We start from the raw sequence: 15309 nt of genomic DNA on the forward strand, positions 1-15309 counted from the left end.
CACAGAGTTAAACAGTACTTCTTGGTTCATGCACAACTATAAATAAGTACATCTGTACATTTTTTTGGGGGGTGGGGACGACGACAAAGAGGGCTTGTTAAGTTTTCAAGTGCCCCTGAAAGCTGTCATTACATTCTGGGCTTGGGAATAATGGAATAGCCAATAGGAGCCTCGGGGCCAGGGCCTTAAATTAGTTTTGACAGGCCCAGAGCGCTGTCACACTGGTGCATATTGAAATTTATTGCCCACCTATGCCCGCGTGACTCATCATCCGCCAATGAAAATAGCCTGGGACGGTACGCTTAAAGGGCAGCGTCTCATTAGGAATTGGGAATCAATGGCCGGGACGCCTATTTGGCATTGGTGCATCGTTCTCTTTGAAGCAGCTGAGATCAAAAGCAGCGGCCGCTCATTTGCTTGTTTGTGATGGTTTTCGATGGATAAGGAGCAATGCGAGTACGAGAGAGAGAGAGAAACACAGAGGGGAAGAACCGCTCTCCATCTCTCTCTCCCTCACTCAGTGCTGTGGGTGTTTAATAGGGTAGAAATAACTCGTCATCAGGCGACAAAATGCCATCGGGAGAGGGCGACACATTTTGCGTTGTGGAGACAAAAGGACCGCTTCGCGTGCGGAGTGTGTGAACCCCAGCCTCTATTTATCAGTGTTTGCTGCATGTGCATTCCAGGCCTCCCCCCCCCCCCCCGATAGTATGACAGGAATGTGACAAAGCAGCTATTTAACACTCTAATGTCACTCTATAGGTCTGGACCTACTGGATCAAGTTAGGAGGTACATGTCCATGCTGCACAGTGTCACTGGGGAGTAGTCTTTTTCACACGAAACACTTTTTGCATGTTGAGCCGCACTATTGTTTGTAACATTAACATTATAATCCGCTTGACGGCTGTCACTGGGACATTTGGGAGGATACCCATGCCTATTTACAAGACGTGATCTCATTATCGCGTAATGATGCAGAGAGTTTCGGGCGAATCCAGGAAAGCAGCGCGAGGAGGTTCTCCCGAATCCCGCTTTTCTGAACGAGGCCAGGAATGACTCATTCCGCTCCCTCTCACGCTCCTCTCTCTGGAGAACACCCAGTGCTGTGGTGGATGCCGTGGTCCGGGTACCTCGCAGTCAGTAGGCCAGTGACGCGAGGATGCAGGAGAGCCGGACGATTCATCTCCAGGGTTTTTGGAATCTGTTAAGCTTTTGCACTAAAGGTTGAATTGGAGATGCTTTGTAAGCCATGCCAGTGCGCAGTTTAATGAAATGAAAGATGCCATTCATGATGACATTTAGAACATACCATCCATGTACTTAATAATTTAATTTTTTTTGCTTGTGTGAGGTGAGCATGATTAAACAAGATCAACCTTTATTGTTGAGCCGTGAGCAGCTCTGAGTAATGAGGCATGTAGCCTGCTGGATCTTCAAATATCTGTTGCCAGGTCTTAGATGTACTCCCACTCACACACTCACATTTCAGAAATAAGTAGAAGGTGTGCCACACCCACAAATCAACAGTTAGTTTTGTCTAAATAAAGTACAGTAGTATTACGTACATGTACAGTAGTATTACGTAGACAGGGGGAGTGAAAATTCCGCACACACTTGAGATTTTTTGCCCACAGCAGAACGGCGTCTAGTAAATATTCTGTTGATCATTCTGTAGGAAAAAAAAATGTTCACATCCAGCTCGTGCTTTTCTGCAGGTGACGTTACGGGTCGCTGCTCTTCTGAAAAGCTGCCAAGGACGGAAAGAGTTTCTCAGAAAAGAAAGACTGGTTTATTATTATATAATATTTTAAAATATTATTTGTGTGTGTGTGTGTGATTAACATAATCACTAAATTAGCTGATTAATTGCTGCATCTACAAAGTGATTTTTCTTTATTGTGATCACATACCAGGTATATAACTTTTGAAGTTATTGGTATTCAGGAAGTATCACTTTGCCTCCACATAATAGGCCTCTATTTAATTTTTGTAAAATTTTAATGCATCAGTGACATTGGTTTATTGTGTGTGTGTTTGTATGTGTGCTACAATTACAAACTATATAGACTTTATTTTTAACCATGACCCCTCCTGCGCTTGATACGGGTTTCCCAGGAGCATGAGAATTTCATGACCAAACACCAATGTTTTGGCTGCAGTTGACCCCGGCTTGACCTGGAAGTGTAGCAGTGTTTGTGGTAGAGTTTGGTTGTAATTAGCCACAAGAAGTGACAAAATTGGGATTCAAATCATGGATTGTGAGTCACCCACATGAGCGCTGTTACATGATTTACACCTTTTTACTGTGAGCCAGAGTCTCTGCTGTGGAGATAAACGGTTTGAGAAAGCAGGCCTAGGTCTTACCTAAACATCGTGTTCGGTTAACCCAGGTATTTGTGAACAGTATTTGTCTTTTATGGCTCCACTTGCAGGGTGTGTTTGTTGTCGGGGCGCATTTCATTAGTCTCTACTCCTGAAGGTGTGACCCTGGGAAAACAAGATGTAATGATGAGTGTCGAAGAACAAGTGTTTCCACTTTTTAATCTCTCCTTAGTTCCCGAGGTTCCCACACTTTCTGATTCACATTGTTACATAGCTTTTTTTTGTGAAAGAAAATCTGCGAGAATGTTGTCCGGGGAAAAAAAAAAAAAAGTGAATTTCTTGTGGATCAAAAAAATCTTGCTGCAGTTTACTGTTCTTCCGTGAAGCCACCCCTGTGTTGTGCAATTCAAGAACTGTTTGCTATTTTACTTATGAATTATGCCTGTGTACTTACCCACATACACCCAGGTCCAAAAAACCTCTCCCAGCCCTGAGGTGAGTGTGTCTGTAAATGTCTGTACGGAATGGCATGTGCACCGGCTTCTTTTCTCGAAGCTCACAGCACCTCATAAGTTCCACTCTTTGTCATAGGATTCCATGTATGTTTGCTACCTAGTAAACACAGTGAGTAAATCCCCAAATATGACCCAAATATGCAGGGTTGCTAGACAGGAGTAGAAAAAGATGAACACGCATGGTTTCTCAAACCTTTCACTTTTCTGGGTGAGAGAGTACTTAATTCGAGTCGAATAGTTATCCTTAAATCTAGAGTGTAAATGTCTTAATAATACTGCAAACTTAACATATAAAATAAGACAATCTGTCAGTGATCCGCCGGTCACTGCACGCTGCGAACTTCCGGGTTTCCAAAGTGCGGGGCACGTTTCCGTGCCCAATCCGAACCACGCCTGCGGTTGGGTACTGACAGTGCATATGGAAATGACCAGGGGCATTGGTCATTTCACCTGGCACCTAGCCTGTTTGGTGCCCTGTGCATAAAAGTTATTATGGTTTTACAAATCAATAGATGAGCATCATAAAATATGAACAAGCATAGTATTTTCTGACTATTTTGAATGTAAACTTCTACAGCTAAATACAGAAAATACTAAACTTGTATATAATCACTCGCATCCTACAACTACCTGGTATTTCTCTGGCCTTATGGGTGTGACAGAAAGTCCAGTTTCAGTAGAATTGCAGAGATATTGTTTTATCTGGTATACGGTTATGTTATACAGTACAGGCCAAAAGTTTGGACACACCTTCTCATTCAATGTGTTTTCTTTATTTTCATGACCATTGGTAGATTCTCACTGAAGGCATCAAAACTATGAATGAACACATGTGGAGTTATGTACTTAACAAAAAAAGGTGAAATAACAGAAAACATGTTTTATATTCTAGTTTCTTCAAAATAGCCGCCCTTTGCTCTGATTACTGGTCGTCACCTGAAATGGTTTTCCAACAGTCTTGAAGGAGTTCCCAGAGGTGTTTAGCTCTTGTTGGCCCCTTTGCCTTCCCTCTGCGGTCCAGCTCACCCCAAACCATCTGGATTGGGTTCAGGTCCGGTGACTGTGGAGGCCAGATCTCCCCTTTTTGTTAAGTACATAACTCCACATGTTACTCTTTCAAAAACATTTACATTTAAATTTACCTATCAAATGATATACTGCAAAATATACAGTCACCAGGCTATGGTTGAATTTTTATCGCAATATGAATTTTATGCCATATCACACAGCCCCAGTGTCACTTAGCCATACAGTCTAAGCATTACAATGTATTACTGATGTTAGATGGCTTGATGTAATTCAGAGTAAATGGAGTTGAACTCTTGATTGTTGTAGTTGTTGTGTGGTTTAAACAACCTTAGCTACCCAAAATTGAGAAGGTCCTCGAGAGATGGATGTTACCAACAAAATGGTGACACCGCTGTGTTCACGGGCTGATACGAGTTTGCACGTGTGGGAACATTCTGTGCATCGCGCCTCTTACGCCTCCTGAATATTTTATGGGCCCCGTTCAGCTGCTTCTGCAGGAGCTGCCCGCAAGCAGTTTGCGCGGCTGTATTTGAACGATGCCCCTTGTGTCTACATATGGAAATCCCTCCCACCGTGACTTCAGTAATATAGTTAAAATACACCCTGAGCTTTTTCTCTCGCCATCCGCCCCCCCCTCCTCTTTTGAATTCGGTGCGGGTTTTAATGCTCATGTGGGCGTGTGATATTAAATAAGACACATGATTACACACTGTTAAATGCAGTCACTGAGGCTTATGCATGTCCTCCAGATGTGTCTCTTAGTCAGTTGCATGTCTCCTCTGGCAGAAAGCGAAAGCAGGGATGACTGGATGGTGATGGTTGCTTTAGGCTGTGGCCTACACTGTGCCTCAGGGATGCGGCGCTGTGCTAGTACTGACGCCATTTCATGTACTTCATTGGCTTTTATTGTTTTGCTGATTTCTTTGTTTTTAGGTCATCATATGACATACACATAGTCATGTATCTGTGATTCTCCATTTATACAGAATTTTTGTAGTTTTTGTAATTTCATGAACTGCTGAAGAGCCTCTGATATGGTTACCTATGTTTTTCTGAGGTCTCTCTTGGTTTCATCTTCTTCTGGCTGTTACTGGGTAAGGGACTATGAGTATGGTATTTACATACATGAATAAGTAAAAACAAAGAACTGCTTGCTAGTTATATAACGATATAAAATAACGATGATTGACAGCTCTCAGTCAAGATGCTACCTCATTCTGGACAAATTATAACCGCTATTGTTAAAACTGCATAAAAATACACCAGATTTTTTGGGCCCATAATAAATTAATAAATAATAATAAACAGTGTCAAAAGTATTTATATGCTCACACGAAATTTGGGTTCCTCAGTTATTATTCTCGACAAGCAGTAATTCCCAACATGATAAAAACACAAACTGCAATATCTGGCAACGGTGGACACTAGATCCTTTCTCCTCCTCCTCTTCTATTTAACTTGTTCAAGGCCCCATTAGTGCACATCGCAAACTTGATGTCTCATATTAAAATTTCATATTGAAGTGAAATTTTGTGACATCCCCATGCATCTGAAAAGCTGGTGTTTCTGTTGTACTTTATTTACAGATTTATTGTGACTAGAAAACGGAAGATTTTATGTAATATAATACCTTTTGCACTTCTTTTGCATTTCTGTGTTTCCCTAAGCTTTCTGTTTAGCTAATTAATTTGGCTAATTAATAAAACTGGTCTTTAGACTCTATCAATGTGCATTTTGCCACATATTGTCCGGAAAAGACAAGGGTATTGTTTTCTCTGAGCTATCCTGTGAAATCTGTACGGTTGCAAGTCCGGCACGAGGTTAAGCAGTCGGCAGTGATGTAGCATTGGGATCACAAGTTCAAGTACAGCTTTTCTAGAACAGGCCCCTCTTGGAAGGCCATTGCTTGCTTTCTTAGACTAGGATTTGGAGGAATTCTTTGCTCCCTCCATAGCAGAACCTCCAGCAGGATTCTTTACATTCTGCTCAGTACTGGTGGTGGGGGGACAAAAAACCATCAGTGTCCGTGTAAAATATAGTATGTCCTGTAATTAACTATTGATCACAAATGCAATCAAAACGTGTTCACTAAACTATAATAATATTACAATAATGCTGCAAATAATGCAAATAAACTTGGACTTCCTTTATTGCAGCTCCCCAGACGACACAGACGGCAAACAAACTTTTTGTTAACTTGACTACAGTCAGGGTTCAAAATGAGTGTTAAGTTCACAGCCTTCCCTTACTTGTGGGATATGTCCGATGTAACCAGTTTACAACTACCCGATAGTTATAATAAACTCTTATTACACAATCAAGTGTATATACATGCTCAAAAAGCCTTTTACCAGCTGCAAAATAAGGTCTCTCCGAAGACTTTAAATCTCCAGCTTCTGCTTCTGGAAGTTAATGTATGTCAGAAACATAACTGGTAAAGAGTCCTCCCTGGATTATTCCATCGGGGACAGAGGAATGGTTATGCCATCTCTCCAAGTTGTTCTGGACTGTGCTGAAGGAAGGGAACCCTGCACCTGTCTTATTGGTGGGGCTGTTCTGAGAATGTTTGCTAGTTATAATGGCCATGCACTCGCAAATGTCCGTTTCTATATTCTATGGAAAGAGCAACAGCCTTATCTGTAACTGACCAGCACTTATTGGAGAAATGTCTGCGTCGGTAATCTCGAGCACCTTACGCCTCTGTAACTCTGAGCCAGCCAACTCCCACATTCCTCCTGGTGTCTTCCTTCTACATTACATCCGCGCCACTTTCCACCGAGCTTCCTACTTCTCTGCTGGACTGGAAAGACAAGAGGTCTGCTTTCTTTAGACCAAAGGCGATTCGCAGGCCAATGCTAGAAATCACAGCTGAATGACTTTCTCAAGGCGGAAAGGTCATGACCTTCTGTCTCTTCTCGCTTACTTTCACTGTCACTCACGGAATCATCTGAAGAGGCTTTTCTGGCTTGACTGCGTCCAGTAATTGCTCAGACATCTGCAAGGTGTCAATTAAATATTGATGGTTGTTTTCAGATGACCCCTGAAGTATTTTATTTTTTATTTTTCTGCTTTTAGAAATATCTCCAAAATGTGTAGGCTAATAACTTCATGTAACATTCATGTAATTATTGCCAATGGTTAAGTGACATGATCATAAAAAAATTTGCGTGTGTTACTGAAGAGGAAAGACAATTTTTATATAATTTTATCATAAAGCACTTTTTGAAACACACAATCTGTAAAGCACCGAATTTTCCAGACCGCTAGCACATAACTAAGCGCTTTAATTCAACCATTCTAATGGACGATAGGGCTGTGTATCTAAAAGATGCTATACACATCACAGGGGTTACGGTTTATAGAAAACGTGTCTCAAGGTGATATGCATATGTGTTTGCCAGAAAATGGAAGATTGGCAAATAATAAACAGAATTTCAGAAGTATGTTTTTGTCGTTGCAGGCTTATTTTTTGGTGTGTGTGTGCACACATCCCTCCGTTTGGGAGTTTTATTATGAGGAGACACCTCACTCCCTCTGCCCCTCGCTCCTGTTTTGGTGTGTTATTGTAAGGCAACATTTCCCATACGTTTCTGCTTTTGGATTGGCGTGTTTAATTGTATGGAATTGGTTTCCTGGACCCTGTGTTTACCAGACCCAGTGTGGGTGAGCTACTGGTCACTTGTAATACAAAGCAGCACAGCACTCGGTGCACACAGTGAAATGTGTCCTCTGCATTTAACCATCACCCTTGGTGAGCAGTGGGCAGCCATGACAGGTGCCTGGGGAGCAGTGTGTGGGGACGGTGCTTTGCTCAGTAACACCTCAGTGGCACCTTGGCGGATCCGGATTCGAACCGACAACCTTCTGTTTACGGGGCTGCTTCCTTAACCTTAACCGCTAGGCCACCACTGCCCCTGTTGCCCTGCCCTGTTTGTTGCTGCATTTTCATATGTTGGTTATCTTCTTTCTACCTCACTACTGAATATTTCTGAATGTTTTTTGACATTCTAGATATCCAAAACAATGGTTATATAATCAACGTATATAACCGTAGCCAAGCTAGGCTTTGAGCAATTTTAATCTTGAGAAGCGTTTAAACCAAATTCATCTCCAAAATAAAAAAAGGTCCCCTATACACACTTGTCACACACAGCCTGGAGAGCCACGGGAACAAATGGGTTACCCAGATTCCACTACATGTAGGCCAAACTGCCTTCTTTAAGAGGTTTCTCACTATCATGTGACACTTGAAACATCAGGTTTTACACTCTGTTCTGCCATGAGTTGACACACTAAACTAGACACCAAATGCCCTAACCAAAATATGATTTGTCCAAATTCAGGCTATAGTAGCTGTACTGAAGAAGGTTAATCAAGCATCTCATCATAGTCCCTAAGCTTGTATATAGTGGCCCATCAGACACGTTAAACAGATCAAACCATACTGTTAATAACATGGCCTACACATTACAACCCTAAAATAATGAGTGTTAAGAACAGTTGTTACGATCGCTTGCCACGGCACACGTCAGAGGTCGTGGCACAGCGGGGTGTGAATGAGTGCGAGTTCGTAACAGGCACGTCGGCCCCGGGGCTGAGGAAGGCGCTCTTATCACTGCCACCTGCAGCTTTGGCTTCCCTGTCAACGAGATTCCACCTCCATGGAGACACGGTGACTGTTTCCACAGCAACATGCATATATAAGATGAGCTGGTGAGCCGAGGGTTATGGCATGTCTGCGCTCATGTGAAGTTGGGAGTAGTGACGTTTGGGCTATTGGTTGAAGGACGGGGCTTCTGTTTCCGTTTTGTCTGAATACAAAATATGCTAAGAGTAGGAGGGTTGGGCTGTGTTTCGTTTCTTTTCCTGCATGTTTTTTTTTATTTATTTAGACAGCATTTCAAGCACTTTACATTTCACATTTTGATTGTCAACTTCAGAGTTTTGAAAATACAGGCGCCCTCCCACACACTGAAGCTTATAGACACTAAGAATAGGTGGGCAAAGTGCGGGTGCTGTGAGAGGCCAGTCAGAGCGTATTGGCTGCTGATGTAAGGACAGTGGGAGGTGGGCAATCTACACCCTACACCGAGGTGTGTGTGTGTGTGTGTGTGTGTGTGTGTGTGTGTGTGTGTGTGTGTGTGTGTGTGTGTGTGTGTGTGTGTGTGTGTGTGTGTGTGTGTGTGTGTAGGAGGTAGAGTTTTTTTTTTTTTTTTTTTTTTTTTTTAATTGATGCTGTAACACTAAACTGTGAGTTGATTGGTCCTGTGCCGTTTGTTCTAGGAAACTGAAAGAGGAACCTGAAAATCCATTCTAGAAAGCAACAGGTAGCCAGTGAAATTTAGCCAACACACGGATTACATGCTCTGTCTTTTTTATTTTAGATCAAACCTGTGCTTCTACTGCACTACTGTAATCTAGTTCACTGATAATAAATGGACATACCAGTTTCTGGTCAATATTTGGGGACATTTAGGCCTCATGTCTGATTAGATGAATTTTCAGAATTCTCAAATGCAGTTCACGTTTACTTAATTGAAAGCCAGGCTATTCAAAATATGTCAGCCTTCTATCTGTCAGTAATCCACTGGTCTCTGCGCAATGTCTTATTGTGCTATTTCTATGAACGCAAAATGATTTATATTATGTGTACTTGGACTGAAGCAACAATATATTATGTCGTTCTCTCGTAGTTTACCAACTGACTAAACTGAGACCGGCTGTTCAGTCTCACTTCACCCTGTGAACTGTTCCTACTGTGTTTCGGACTGGAGTCGGGAACGCAGGGTAGAGCTGGCAATCAATTTATATCATTTTATTCAGGTGAGCTTGCGTGGTAAATGATCAGTACAGTCTAAATTTGTACATTTGTTGTGCCGATGGATTAAAGTTTTTTGCATGTTAAATATGTAAAAACATTTTTTGAAATGTTCATTTGATTGGCAAATATTGGCCACCACCGTCAGGTGAAGGTGACCACATATACCGCATATATAAACTCAGCATATGTAATTCCTGTTCTTCCGTGGCAGGTTGTGAGCCAAATAAAAACAGAGTATTTATTATTGCAGGGGGTTTATTACTTTTCACAGGGTTTTATCGTAATGCCCCACCACAGTTCATATTACGTTTTCATTCCCAATTCAAAGCCACAACAACCTCGTAAAACAGCTCCTTTAAAGCACCCCGCGCCTTTTACAAGGCGTATGTGTGATGTTACAACAGCAGCCCAAGTGAAAATGGATATTGTGTTAGACAACGGTGAACTAGTAGGTAGAAATGCAACAACAAATACGAATTTGTATCAGTGCCTAAAAGACCAGATGCTCCTCTAAAATACAGTATTAATTTAAGTAAAAAGTGAAAGTGAAGTGATACACAGCACAGCACACAGTGACACAACGAAATGTGTCCTCTTTATTTAACCATCACCCTTAGTAGGCAGCCATGACATGACATTTGCAGTGATTAAAAGGTTTAGTAATTGTAAATTTTATTTGTTTTTTATTGATCGGAAAGCAAGTGCTGTTTATCATATCACTACAAGGAGTGCATAATTATTAGGCAAGTTGTATTTTTGAGGAATAATTTTATTATTGAACAACAACCATGTTCTCAATGAACCCAAAAAAACTCATTAATATCAAAGCTGAATGTTTTTGGAAGTAGTTTTTAGTTTGTTTTTATTTTTAGCTATTTTAGGGGGATATCTGTGTGTGCAGGTGACTATTACTGTGCATAATTATTAGGCAACTTAACAAAAAACAAATATATACCCATTTCAATTATTTATTTTTACCAGTGAAACCAATATAACATCTCCACATTCACAAATATACATTTCTGACATTCAAAAACAAAACAACAACAAATCAGCGACCAATATAGCCACCTTTCTTTGCAAGGACACTCAAAAGCCTGCCATCCATGGATTCTGTCAGTGTTTTGATCTGTTCACCATCAACATTACGTGCAGCAGCAACCACAGCCTCCCAGACACCGTTCAGAGAGGTGTACTGTTTTCCCTCCTTGTAAATCTCACATTTGATGATGGACCACAGGTTCTCAATGGGGTTCAGATCAGGTGAACAAGGAGGCCATGTCATTAGTTTTTCTTCTTTTATACCCTTTCTCACCAGCCACGCTGTGGAGTACTTGGACGCGTGTGATGGAGCATTGTCCTACACGAAAATCATGTTTTTCTTGAAGGATGCAGACCACTGCTTGAAGAAGGTGTCTTCCAGAAACTGGCAGTAGGATGGGAGTTGAGCTTGACTCCATCCTCAACCCGAAAAGGCCCTACAAGCTCATCTTTGATGATATCAGCCCAAACCAGTACTCCACCTTGCTGGCGTCTGAGTTGGACTGGAGCTCTCTGCCCTTTACCAATCCAGCCACGGGCCCATCAAGACTCACTCTCATTTCATCAGTCCATAAAACCTTAGAAAAATCAGTCTTGAGATATTTCTTGGCCCAGTCTTGACGTTTCAGCTTGTGTGTCTTGTTCAGTGGTGGTCGTCTTTCAGCCTTTCTTACCTTGGCCATGTCTCTGAGTATTGCACACCTTGTGCCTTTGGGCACTCCAGTGATGTTGCAGCTCTGAAATATGGCCAAACTGGTGGCAAGTGGCATCTTGGCAGCTGCACGCTTGGCATTTCTCAGTTCATGGGCAGTTATTTTGCACCTTGGTTTTTCCACACGCTTCTTGCGACCCTGTTGACTATTTTGAATGAAACGCTTGATTGTTTGATGATCACGCTTCAGAAGCTTTGCAATTTTAAGAGTGCTGCATCCCTCTGCAAGATATCTCACTATTTTTGATTTTTCTGAGCCTGTCAAGTCCTTCTTTTGACCCATTTTGCCAAAGGAAAGGAAGTTGCCTAATAATTATGCACACCTGATATAGGGTGTTGATGTCATTAGACCACACCCCTTCTCATTACAGAGATGCACATCACCTAATATGCTTAATTGGTAGTAGGCTTTCGAGCCTATACAGCTTGGAGTAAGACAACATGCATGAAGAGGATGATGTGGACAAAATACTCATTTGCCTAATAATTCTGCACTCCCTGTATATTGATCTCAGTAATTGCAATATAGATATTTTTTCCCTCAAATCCTGCAGCCCTGAAATATGAATGCGAATATATTGCTGTCATCCCCTAATGGATTGCTGCACCACAGATAATATGAGTAAAAAATAAGCAAAATTTGGAAGGGAAATTTTACTTAAGATAAAATACAATTAATACTGTATTTTAGTGGAGCATCTGGTCTCCTGAGGAAAAACGCTGGCCCTTTGGGAAATGTAGTTGACGACGGGTTGAAGAGGCTTCAATTTGATGAAAGTAGCCTTTAAAAAGCCAAATATTTTTACTTCCTTAAACCTGCAGAAACTCTGATATGTATAAATGAATTGCAGCAATTAAGACTAAATAAAAAAATGAATAAAGAGTGAGTCTTTTTGAGAAGATGATTGTTTCGTTCCTGCTTGTGTTGAGACCAGGAAGGGAGAGCAACAAGGGAAATGGATTTTTATAAATCACTTAATCCCTTCCATTGGAGTTTCATGGATTGCTATGACTCACTGATGTACCCCCCCCCCCCCCCCCCCCCCACACACACACACACACACACACACACACACTCACACACACACACTCTCGCACTTGCACGCAACCTTCTCAGTCTTCTCTTTCACAGTTTTATTCTCCTGTAGACTGGGTGCGTCTGAATTCGCTCTCTCCCACACTGTCATAGAGAAAGCAGCCTCTTTAACCTGTTAACTGTGTCACACGGCTCTGATTATCTCCTTTGTCTGATTTCAGCAGCAAACACACAGACTCATAAAGCCAGACACTGTTACGCCCCAACTAAACTCAATTTCCTTTATATTGGACTTTCTTTTTGTGTAGCAACCGGGCTCTCGAAAAGCACAACGCTGCACAGGTACAATTTCACGCTCAGTAGGAGCCTCTGCGTACTGCGTCATGAGGATACTGGCATCTCATTTTTAGAGCGTATCACCCACTTAAACCTGGGCTGCCCCCCTTGGTAAAGCGGCGGACAGTCCTTTTTTCTTTTTGTTGTAGAGAAATTGTGATGAAGTAGATGGAAGGACACCACCAGTAGGAATCCCTGGTGGCATTTGGGTATTTTTGGCAGCGGGAGCCTGATCCGTTTCAACCGAAATATTCCTTGCAGCAGTGATTGAGCCCCTGGGAAGGATTTGGCTCGCTGACGCCACTCAGATTCGGACATTGCGTGAGTGTTTGGGTAATGTTAGGATTGGGAGGAGTTTTGCTTAACACAAAAACCAGCTTCAGGTGGGGATGCCACTGGATTCCTGTGTGTGTGTGCACGCGCGTGTCTTTCTGTGTGGTTGGTGGTTGAGCTCTCATTGCAAAGCCACAGGAATGCTAGGAGTTTAGCAGACACACACACACACGCACACACAGCACCCACTTTTCACACACATAAGAGATTTACACAGTTTGAGTTAGTGCTCCTCAAATTTGTGTGATGTTTGTGTTTGAGTGAACAAACTGCAAAAAGCTAACATTCACACACATATTCCAGGTGTGTGTGTGTGTGTGTGTGTGTGTGTGTGTTTATAAATGCCAGTAAAGTCAAGCACATGTACCTCCCCTGAGTGTTTCTGACATACATTTATATGTACGCATGTGTGCACACACACTCACACCATGAAAAGTAGTCTCAATTTAGGTTGACTGCTCTGATTTGCCATGAAAGAAGCAGCATTCATCCAGAATAATCTGTGTGGGAAACCATTTCAACCACTTTTACTTGGCAAAATCATGTTTGCACAGTTTTTGCAGCTTAAATTCAATGTTATGTGTTCAATTATTGGGACTTTTCGTTCATTTGTGCTGGTTCTACCTTCCATAACCTTGACCTTTCAATTTTCAAAATTGAAGTGAAGTGATTGTCATTGTGAAACACTGCAGCACAGCACACGGTGACACAACGAAATGTGTGCTCTGATTTTAACTATCACCCTTGGTGACCACTGTGTGGGGACGGTGCTTTGCTCAGTAGTACCTCGGCGGATCGGGATTCGAACCAGCAACCTTCTGATTACGGGATGCTTCCTTAACCGCTAGGCCGCCACTGCCCATTTTAGTATTTTAAAACATGTAGGCAGCCACTCTCCTTCTTTGTGGGTCTGTGTTATTAAATCTTTCTCCTTGGTTGTCAAATTTGCTACTCTGGTTACCTATAGTGGTACCGGTGATTAAAAGTTATTATTCACATCTGCTATGTTTCTAAATACAGTGGAGTTATTATTCCTCATTTGCTGTGTTCTACTGGTCAAAGTGGTGTTACTTCGAGAGCCAAATACATTAGTGAACAGTACTCAAGAAAATGTGTCCTCTGCTTCAGATATTCCTTTAAAGTGCGCGTGCTGCATTCAGACAGAGAGGTGAGTAGCCTGGATCCGTCAGATAGACAGAGTGGATGGAACCACGGGTTACAGCTGTAATCGGGCCTTAAAATTTAGACCCAAGCCTGACAAGTACGGCTTTATAAAAGCTTGAATCCGACATTATTGTGGCAGTGGATGTTGGCAACATGATTGTGCCAACATGCATTGTTTGCGTTACGAGTCATTTTATACATTTACAACGCAATCATCAGTCCGAGATGATAATCAAGTTAAAACACTTTTAATTTAGATTTTCTTTTTATTTAATTTATCTTGTTATAATTTTAGCTCAGTTAAGCACTTTAAGCACTAACACATTTTCAGTAAGTTACCTTTCTTGTACAATTGAAAGGTAACCGTGTTAAACTGGATACAGTTAAAAACAATTGGTGCACCTAAGAAAAAAAGCTAGGCGCACCAGTCAAAAAGTTAGTCTAGAGCCCTGGCAGTGGGCATCCATGAACCTTCTGATTACGGTTACTCTTCCTTACCTGCTAGGCCACCTACTCCACTACTTGATGGCCTGCAGTTTTTTTTTTTCAGGTACACATAGGCCTCAAACAGAAATTGTTGAACCTCTTTGCTTATTCCTGTGAAATATGGGCAAGATCACAGCTGGCTGGTCTTCTTTGATCTGGGCCATGCCTCAGGTCCATTTTGATTTGAGGGGCTTCCACCTTCTAAATGCCCCATGGGGTATGTCTCTTGAGGCAGGTCTGTTCAACATGATGGTTTTGAAGTTCAATGCGTAGTCTCAGTGAAACTCAAACGCATGCTGTTGGGGAAATCAACCTACCATTATCTGATCATATCAGTAAAAGACACATTCACATTTTCTGTCACTCCTGTCCTTGCAGCTGTGGATGCCTTTTCCATCCATAGGGGAGAGCCCAAATGATGGACAAACGTTTGTATGCATTTATGGCTCTCGCATTTTTTACTTTATAGAACACAACTGAAGACACAGGGAAGTACAAATAACATGTGAGGTT

The 15309-nt window shown here is 41.9% G+C and overlaps 1 protein-coding gene across 1 annotated transcript in view; it reads left to right on the top strand.

Moving 5' to 3' along the window:
• The window catches only part of strn (striatin, calmodulin binding protein), a 33300-nt gene that overhangs the window by 896 nt on the left and 17095 nt on the right, over positions 1-15309 (top strand). The window lies entirely within an intron of this gene.

This window comes from Denticeps clupeoides, chromosome 3, assembly GCF_900700375.1.
Source record: "Denticeps clupeoides chromosome 3, fDenClu1.1, whole genome shotgun sequence".
NCBI classification, from domain to species: domain Eukaryota; kingdom Metazoa; phylum Chordata; class Actinopteri; order Clupeiformes; family Denticipitidae; genus Denticeps; species Denticeps clupeoides.